This window comes from Uloborus diversus, chromosome 2, assembly GCF_026930045.1.
Source record: "Uloborus diversus isolate 005 chromosome 2, Udiv.v.3.1, whole genome shotgun sequence".
Lineage (NCBI taxonomy): Eukaryota > Metazoa > Arthropoda > Arachnida > Araneae > Uloboridae > Uloborus > Uloborus diversus.
In genome coordinates this window covers 150,918,873-150,928,180 of record NC_072732.1, presented here as the reverse complement: position 1 = coordinate 150,928,180, position 9,308 = coordinate 150,918,873, and positions in this window count along the sequence as shown.

Below are 9,308 nucleotides of genomic sequence, written 5' to 3'. Positions count from 1 at the left end.
GAGCATAGACATTTAATACAGTCAAATTTGCACCAATGAAATGTGTCATTAATTGAGGTAATCGTTTAATCGGGTATTGTTAAATCGAAGTCATACTGTATTGTGAAAATATATTTTTAAAATAATTATTACTAGTTAAAACACAACAATTACTACTTATTGCTGAAACACAGATTGTAATCTAATTACAAGTACATTCAGGAGGCTTTCACTTATTTCTTAAAGTTTTGTGTAGTTTGGGGAAAAAATCAATTTGGGACAGGTTGTAATCTACAATAAAAGAAAAAAGTTTTCTCTTCAATCAAATTAAAATTTCCACACGTAAATGAGTGTATAGGCTTAATTTAATTCTATTCAATTCATTTTATTTCAATCAGGGCAGTATTTTTTACAAATATGCATTTTATGTATAAAATAAAAGAAAAAGAAATTACAAAGAGCAACATATTTCACCCTGTCCATTTGAAAATCCCCGATTGGAGTAGGTGGGAGTAAAGGCTATAACAATAGCTTGACTAGCTAGCACCACTCAGAAAAGAACTTATTTTAAACTGAAGTGTGTGAAGTAATTTAAAATGAGTGAAAGATTTACTATTTCCACATAATGGACCTTTAAAACCTCACAAAATGAATTGATTTTCATAAAAGAAAAATGCAGGATTTGATCAATTTTTTTTTGTGAAGGCGTGGGACATTTTTGTTTATTTTTGCCGAGACTTTCAGTTTTGCCATGGATGATGGTGGATCCAAGTAAAATTTTCTGAAAACAGCGAAATTGTTGGAAAATATTAGGGAGTTCGCTTTTCAAATACAGGACTTCTTTTTAGGAGGGGTCATGGCCAGGGTTGAGTGGACTCAAGTAACATCTTCTGAAATTTACAGGAACTATAAGGAAGCTCGACCCCCCCCCCCCCCCCCCCCCCCCCCCCCCCCGCCTCTCCTGACGAAGGAAAAAAATTCAAATTTGCATACAAAAATAGAAATAACCATTTTTCAGGTTAAGAATGTTATCATCCCTAAATTTTCGGAAACATAACCTAAGATTTTCGGATCACAAACACCCCTTGGTCATGTTTCAGAATGGAGTCTCACTCTGACAATTTTCTTGAACTTAAATTTAATTAAAATTATAATAATTAAAACAAATCACTTGGTTTAACCTCTAGGATTCATCTTGTAAAAGCCGTGCAGGAACAGTATGATATTTCCTGTTCTAATGGTGAACTTTTAATTTGTGCTGAAAATTTTTTTAAATCCTGTTCAGATTTACGTAGCGAAAATATAATCGGCATCTCAGATAAGAGTTGACAAAACGTATAGGGCTTGTTGAGATAACATTGACTAACAGATGTAACTAAATAGTTATTACATATTATGATAAAATAAACATTAAGAAAATAGCTTACAAGGAGAGGTTACGGTCTCGGAAATTCAGATCGGGATGAGATTTGGTAGATTAGTAGTATCCTTTAAGGGTACTCTCAGGGTAAAGTAATAAAGCGCACTAGCCATAAAATTCCGAGAAAACAGCCTTTAAAGATTTACGCGTAACTTATAAATTAGTAGAGATTGTTCGTAAACAAGTGCCCGGTGGTCATGTTGGCAGCGCTCTGGGGTTCCATGCGGCCGATCCGTGTTCAAATCCACTGCAAGTTTCTTTTTTGTTCATTTATAAAGTAACTGTGACAGCTTTGTGCAATTTGAATTGAAAATAATGCGAAATTTTTGAACACGCAAAGCACTTTAATAGAGAGAATGGAGATAAATTAAATCGATACAAGTTAAAATTTGAATTACAACGGCTACAAAATCACTGTAGAGCTTAATTTACAGATGATTTTTAACAATATAGTTGTTATTCATATACATATACCAGAAAGATATTTATCATAAAAACATGGAAAACAAAAACTGTTTTGACATCTCGCACAATTTATAAAGGAAGATTGCTTACAGGAGCAACTTTTTTGTAAAAGAGTCGTTGGAAAACATACTTCATTTACATTCAGGAAAATTTCTCTTTTGTCAGAAAGTTTAGAAGTATACCAGGCATATCGAATCATTTTATCAAAAATTGGCGATGACAGTTGATGATGGACAATTGATTGTATTTTATGCAGTCTTCACGGGTATTTATTTCTCTATTATTTTCAACGAGATACGCGCAATTTTGTGTACGTTTTATTAAATTCTTTACCTGTCTATATGAATGGACGCGAGAAATTGAACTTAATATGATTCTGATGCAATCAAATGATTTTCAGTAAGCAAGCTCTCGTAATAAACGACAGCATCTTTTAATCTCTGCTTCAACATTTCATTGTGCAATGAATTTTCATCCATTTTGTTAACAGATTTTATTCGTTTCAGGGTTACTTCAATAACCGACCATTTCTATTCACAATATTTTAAAAACTGAAATCCTTTTTCACGGTATAGAATTTTCCAGTCTAATATACAGCACAGACGATAAATAAATTTAATGATGAAAACAAACATGAACATTGCAGACGATAATAAATGGAAAATAAAGAGTTGAATATTCAATGTAAAATACAGCAGACGACAAATTTACAAATAACAGAATCAAGGAGCAAAACAATTGCTCGATAAGTGCGGTTAGGGTTTTTAAAATTTGACTACCTGCTTATATGCAATAAAACAAAATTCTTCTTACTCATCCACAAAGAAACTGATTATGTATTTATTGCAAAAATCATTTACTTCGTCAAAATTTATAATATCTAAAAATGTGTAATCACTTGTTTGTGAGAATAGTAAATCGAGTTTTAATGTACTATCACACATTAAAAATACATCATATTTTTTAAATTAAGTATTACCTTCAATTCAAACTGCAAAAATCGGTAATACTCACTTTATAAATGAACAAAAAAGAAACTTACAGAGGATTTGAACTCGGATCGGCCGCATGGAACCCCAGAGCGCTGCCCACATGACCACCGGGCACTTGTTTACGAACAATCTCTACTAGTTTAAAAGTTGCGCGTAAATCTTTAAAGACTGTTTTCTCGGAATTTTATGGCTAGTGCGCTTTATTACTTTACCCAGAGAGTACCCTTAAAGGATACTACTAATCTACCAAATCTCATCCCAATCTGAATTTCCGAGACCGTAACCTCTCCTTGTTAGTTATACGACGGTCACTGCACTCTTTTAGATTTTATGTCCTCATATCTCCGTAAATAAGGTTAATTTCATTCGACCATGGGTGCAAGACCTTCCGTCTCAGGACGGATTTCTGTCTTGGAGAAAATTTCCAAGATGGAGGTCAGGACAGAAAGAAATTCGATGACTTTCTTTCAGTTTTTACTAAAAAAAGAAAAATCGAGTGTTTGAAAAATATGCTTTAATAACTGGACCTTTCCATAACTACGAATTTACATTGACATTCTCTCGGTTTTCCGCCATGGGCTTGTTTTGTTTGCAACGTGCTCTTGGAGGAGTGGCTTTTAGATTCACACCGTTTGACTTTTTTAGGTAGCTCTGTTATTTCCAATTCACAGCATTGCAGACCACGGAGTTGCTCACTAATTTTTCGTCTTTACTTTTCACTTGCTATTTTCCATTACCCTTCCATTTTTTCTCATTTGCATTTTTTTTTTTTTTTGCTAACTTTACAGGCATAAATGAAAATTATGTGCACTCTTAAATTGTCTTAGAGTTGAATCTGAATCATCGATTGAGTGTGATTGCTGACAGGATGAAATGTTTACGCCACAACAAAGGGTGTCCACATACCAGGTAAAACGGGAACTACCAGGGATTTTGAAGATTTTAATGAGAATGGGAATTCTGGAAAGAGTCAAATTTCAAGCTGGTTTGAAACACCGATGAGCAACTGTTCCTACATCTTTGACATGTTTCTAGTAAAATATTCTAAGACTTAAAAAATCACTAAATTCCAATGAATTTCAATCTAACACTCGCTAGAATGGAAATAGGAGGGGGGGGGGGAGAGAGAAAGGAAAGGAGAAAAATAACGGCAGCATGAGTTTGAGAAAAACGATGATGCTCTTGCAAAGAGGGTAAGTTCGCAAATTAACTCACGATTATTTTTAAACCATTTTTGAAGCTAGGCGTGGTTTGGAATTGCTCTTCTGCAAACTCTAAAAAAAAAAAAGGTCAAAAATGTTTTGGCTGTCTTTAATGAAGTAAAAGTGGGGAGGGTGAGGTTTGAAAAAAATCGGAAACTCGAGTCTTAAAAACACTAATCTAGGCAATCTTGGGGAAATTTATGAGAGATGGTTTTGGTATTTTAACCTGAAAATGTTTTGTAGCTGATGCATTAATAACTATTTGAGGCTCTACTAAAATGTCTTAAGAGAAAGTGTATATGGGACACTCTCTCGAAAAATGTTAAAAATTAAAGTCTTAAAACTTTTAGGCTGTCTTTGGCAATGTCAAGAGGAGGGGGGAGGGGTCCCCCATTAAGGCGAATTTCCGAAACTAGAGTCTTAAGAGCGCAACTTTAGACCATCTTTAATGAACATAGAGGAGGGAGTTCTGGGTTCCCCTCCCGCTTTAAGGCTGAAGTATTTAGAACTCTGCTTTAGGTAATCTTTGGAGGACTAGAGAAGAGAGAATTCGTAGGCTCCCTATCGAAATTATTTTGATGCGGAAATGTTTAAAATGCTACTTTAGGCTGTATTTGAGTGTCTTTTGAGGGACATGATTCGGGGGATCTTCCTTGGGTGAGGATTCAGTTCCCCTATTGCTTTTTTAATTAATATTGGAGTGTTCCTCGTATAAAAAATATACCTACTTCACTGAAGCTGTTTTTTTATTGCTAATTTTACCACTTGTTATCATATAAAGGAATTATTTTACAAATGAAGACTGTAGGGAGGGGGAGGGGTTTAATGGTGCCTGTTCATTAATCGCTCATACCCTTCCACCACCTTTCTTTCTTTTCTGGTTTGTTCGCGCTATCTTTGGGTCGACATTCCGATCAGACCTGATTTATGTTGCAAAAATGAAAATCTTATGCCCCAAGCCCAAGCGATTTTATTGATGCAGTAAAACTAGTATGTTGTGGCCATCACGAAACTTTCTATATTTTTCTTTTTTCTGATCCCTCCCCATGCTTGACGAGGAAGCAATATTCCTAACAAAAACAAAATTACACATGCAAAAACTTGACGACCATCCCAATGTCTGAATTATTGTAAAAACAAAACAAAGAGCGAAAATTGAAAGTTACTTTAAAAGCCTTACTTGAATTAATTACAAATATTTTATTTATGAACAAACATAAGATGGCAACAGTTAAAAATTTTAAATCATTGAGATAATATTTCCGATCATTTCCATACAATTAAAATCACGAGAAATACGCAGATGACAATCTATTACGATTTATCTTTCTTATTGTTGCATTAATAAAACTATTTTTATTCGCAAAAAAAAAATCAACACCTCTTGGAGCGATTGGAGTCAAAATTGAACCAAAGCTTGTATACGTATGGATTCACATATATTCCAAATTTCAACCAGAACGTAGCATTACTTCTTGAGATAGGGCACTCACAATGGAAAAAAAGAACGGGCGATTGCGCTACCCCCCTTTTTAGCTGTTGACACCAAAATAGAATCAGCTCTTATACCCACTAAGGGCTACTTGTCAAAAAATTTTTGTTTGATTCCGTTCGTTATTTCTTGAGATACAGCAGTCACAATTGACGACGAAAAATGTTCTATAATTCAACCCCTGTTTGAGCTATTGACACCAAAATTGAATCAGCACCTGCTCCTGTTAGGGGCAACATATGGACCAAATTTTGTTCGATTCCGCCAGTTACTTCCTGAGGAATAGCAAGCACGGGTAACTCAAAAAAACGTCCCATTGCTCCACCCCCCTTGGAGGAATTCGCGCCAAAAACCAATGGGCACAAGTTCACATAGGGGCACATATGTGTACAAAATTTCGTTCAATTTCATGCGGTAGTTTTTGCTGTAGAGCGGCCACAAAAAACTGGTCACACAGACAGACATTTTCCAAAAATAGTCGAAATGGACTCGGCACACATTAAAACGTTCGAATCCTTCGAAATTCGAAAATTTGCACGAATCCAATACTTTCTTCTATATATTAGATATAAAAGAAAGTAAAAATTGTTTTTTGCCGGTTTACGATCCGCAAAAAACTAATGACTTGGACTGAAGAGTTCTAATAAAGATGAAACTGTAGTTTCTAGCTATGATAACCAGGCTGTCTGATATATTGCAACAAGGGCATTTATAAGGGAGAGGGCCGAGCCTCGCCTCCCCCCCCCCCACCCAAATCTCTAAAAAAAATTAAAGGTACTGTCCGATATTTTAACGCGAAACCTTACTCGAATTTGCGCATGCGTCAGGTCTCTTCTGATTTTATCAAAACAGGGGTGATAGCAAGAAGGAAGTAACGAGCAAGCAAAAACTGAATGCATCGGGGAAAGTGCGCTTCCTTAAACCATCACCCCTTTTTCAATTGGAGCCGTTCGCAGCTGCTAGTTGTGGAGTTCGAGAACAGACAGTAGGTTGTTTTTTTATTCATTTTAGTTTCTCACAAATATCTGGGTGCCACAGGAAGAGGTGAGAGGTGACATGAAGTGTCCATGGTAACAATAATATGTGTAGACTAGATTGCAATTAGAAAATTCTAATTCTTCAAAAGGTGCCGCTATTCGTTAAATTTTGAGAAACCTGCGTTAGATGGCACCAGTCAATGGTGTTCAGAAGGGGTCAGGGCATCCGTACTCCTTACTCAGGAAAAGAACGTGTCTTGAGTTGACAAAAAGAAAAGTGAATAATGTTACGAAAAAAGTCTCAATTCTTTCAAAAATAAATCTTTTAAATAATTTTTTTTAAAAAAAGATGCAGCTTATTGCTTAGCAGATTAAGTTCCCCTTTCTCCCCTCCTCTTTTTTTCTTCCTAGTCAGTCTGAAAAGGATGTTTCTTTGAAGAAGGATGTCTGAAAGAAGGATGCAAGGGCCTCCATATAGGGGGTAAGGAGGGCTGACCCCCCCCCTTAAGATGAGAACTTCCTTACTTTTAGTGCTTTTTACTTTGCAAAAATATTTCTTTTCTATCCATCAATGAAGAAGTTATTAAAAATGTCAAATTTTACTACCTCTAATTTTTACTGAAATCAGTTTCCATGGGGAAAATGTTCTGCTAAACTATTTGAAAAATTTCCGCTATTTCATTTTGCTATTAAAATGTGTTTTTTTAGGTTTTTAAAACTATTATGGAGCTTCAATTTTTAAAAACGACCGAAACCCTAACGTTAGCAAATATGGTCCACAATCGTGCTTTTCAGACTTTAATTACGAAAAAAATTCGGACGAGGGTCCGATTGCTCCAGCATGAATTCTGAAAAAGAAAAGACCTACAATTTCAAAAAATTTAAGGTGGAGAGCGTTCAAATCCCTTCATCTAGTGTTACTAAATATCTTTTAAAATTTTGTTTTTTAGAATTTTAATTTCAAACTAGTTTTTGGGGAGAGCCCTAGAACCGCCCTGCCCAACATCAACAAAGTTAGTCTGAAACTGCGTTTTTAGAGCTTCAATTTCAAAAAATGGTGAGTTGTGATGGATTTCGCTCTATTTTTTAGAAAAATAAATTGTAGGCAGCTTCAAAACATCCCATTACTTTCATTACACTAACGTCAACAAGTATAGCCTATAGCGCAAGCATAGTGTTTTTAAGATTTCAATTTCTAAAAATTTCCGCCGGAAAACCCTAGAATTTTCCCTCCCGGTAGTGTCACCAGAGACCGTCTAAAACTGCGTTCTTAAGACTACAATTAAAAAATTTCCGAGGGAGACCCCCCCCCCCCACTTATTAGAAGCGAGAATTTTTTTAAAGTGCCCTCCTAAAACTATTTTTTGGCTGCACCACTGGGTGACAGTATGAAGTCCTTGGCCCAACTCTGAAAAAATGAGATGATCAGGACACTGTTGCTCTCCCCCCCCCCCACACAAAGAAAATTAAATTACAAAAAAAAGTTGGGAGGGGGGTGAGGACTTATCTTTGTTATATGGGCTCCCTCCAACATAAAAACATATATACGCCACTATCTTGCAAGTAGTGTTCTGCCTTAGGGGACGGTAATTTACTGCTAGGACATATTTAATTATTTATATTGTACAGGATTTTTTTTTTCCTTTTTGAAATTCTTCAAATCGATGGGTGATGATTATGCATCTTTCTCTTGCATGCTTTTGTGTATTTTGAAAACAAGAGATTAAAAAAAAAAAATCATTTAAGAATTTTTTTTTCAACCCAAAATTAATAAGAATTGACCCTTTAATACCAGAATGCAGACAAAAGTTATTTTATGTTATACAGGGTGTTCTACCTGTAAGACCTCTATTTTTGCAACCAGTAGTCCTAGATGCATACTTAAAATTGCAAAAGTGTTCAAAACCTGATGTAGGTTTAAGATATTGAAAATTTGATGCAAAAATAAAAATGAGACAAATACAAAATGGGGGCCCCAGGTCCCCCAACTTATGTTTAGGGAAATAATCTCCATTGAAAGATATTACTAATACAAAAAATTTGACATTTGTGCAACCCAAGCTCAAGGAGATAATAGTTTAAAAATTTAAGGGACCATATAGAAGATAATATTGGATCTTATCGCCCTTTCAGAAGAATAACAGGTTGTTGAAGAAAGCAAAATATTTATATATTTCATTGCTATTCAAAAACAAATGCAAATGTTATGCCATGATGCGCAAAAATACACTGCAAAACCTCAGTCAATTTGAAAACCACATTTTGCACACATATAATTTTATAAACCCTTGATAACTGCTATATTTTCCCCCAAAAGGTGTTATCGAGTGTGAAGTGTTATAAGTCACAAAACGCGTTTCATATATATTTTTTTTATGGAGATTGTTTCCCTGAATATAAGTTAGGGGACCTGGGGCCTGCATAAAAATTTAAATTTTGGTTTTTTGACTTCAAACTTAATATATTAACCCTGCATCTGATTTTGAACATTTTTGCAATTGGAAGTATGGGTCTAGGACTAACAGTTGCGAAAATAAAGGTCTTGCAGGTTAAAATGGAACATCCTGTATAGTGCAAGAAGAAGCAGACAATGCTGGAGATGACATTTTCTGTGATTTAAGTCCTTTTTTAAAGTTTCAGTCGTGAATTTTACTTGTATTTAGAGTCAACATTCACATGGCACACCAATTGTAAATCACCCTCTTAGAATAAATAAGCTGTTTGTTCAAAGTTCAAACATGTTTAAAGTAATAGATCAATGCTTCAAGAGCTCAGCAAGGC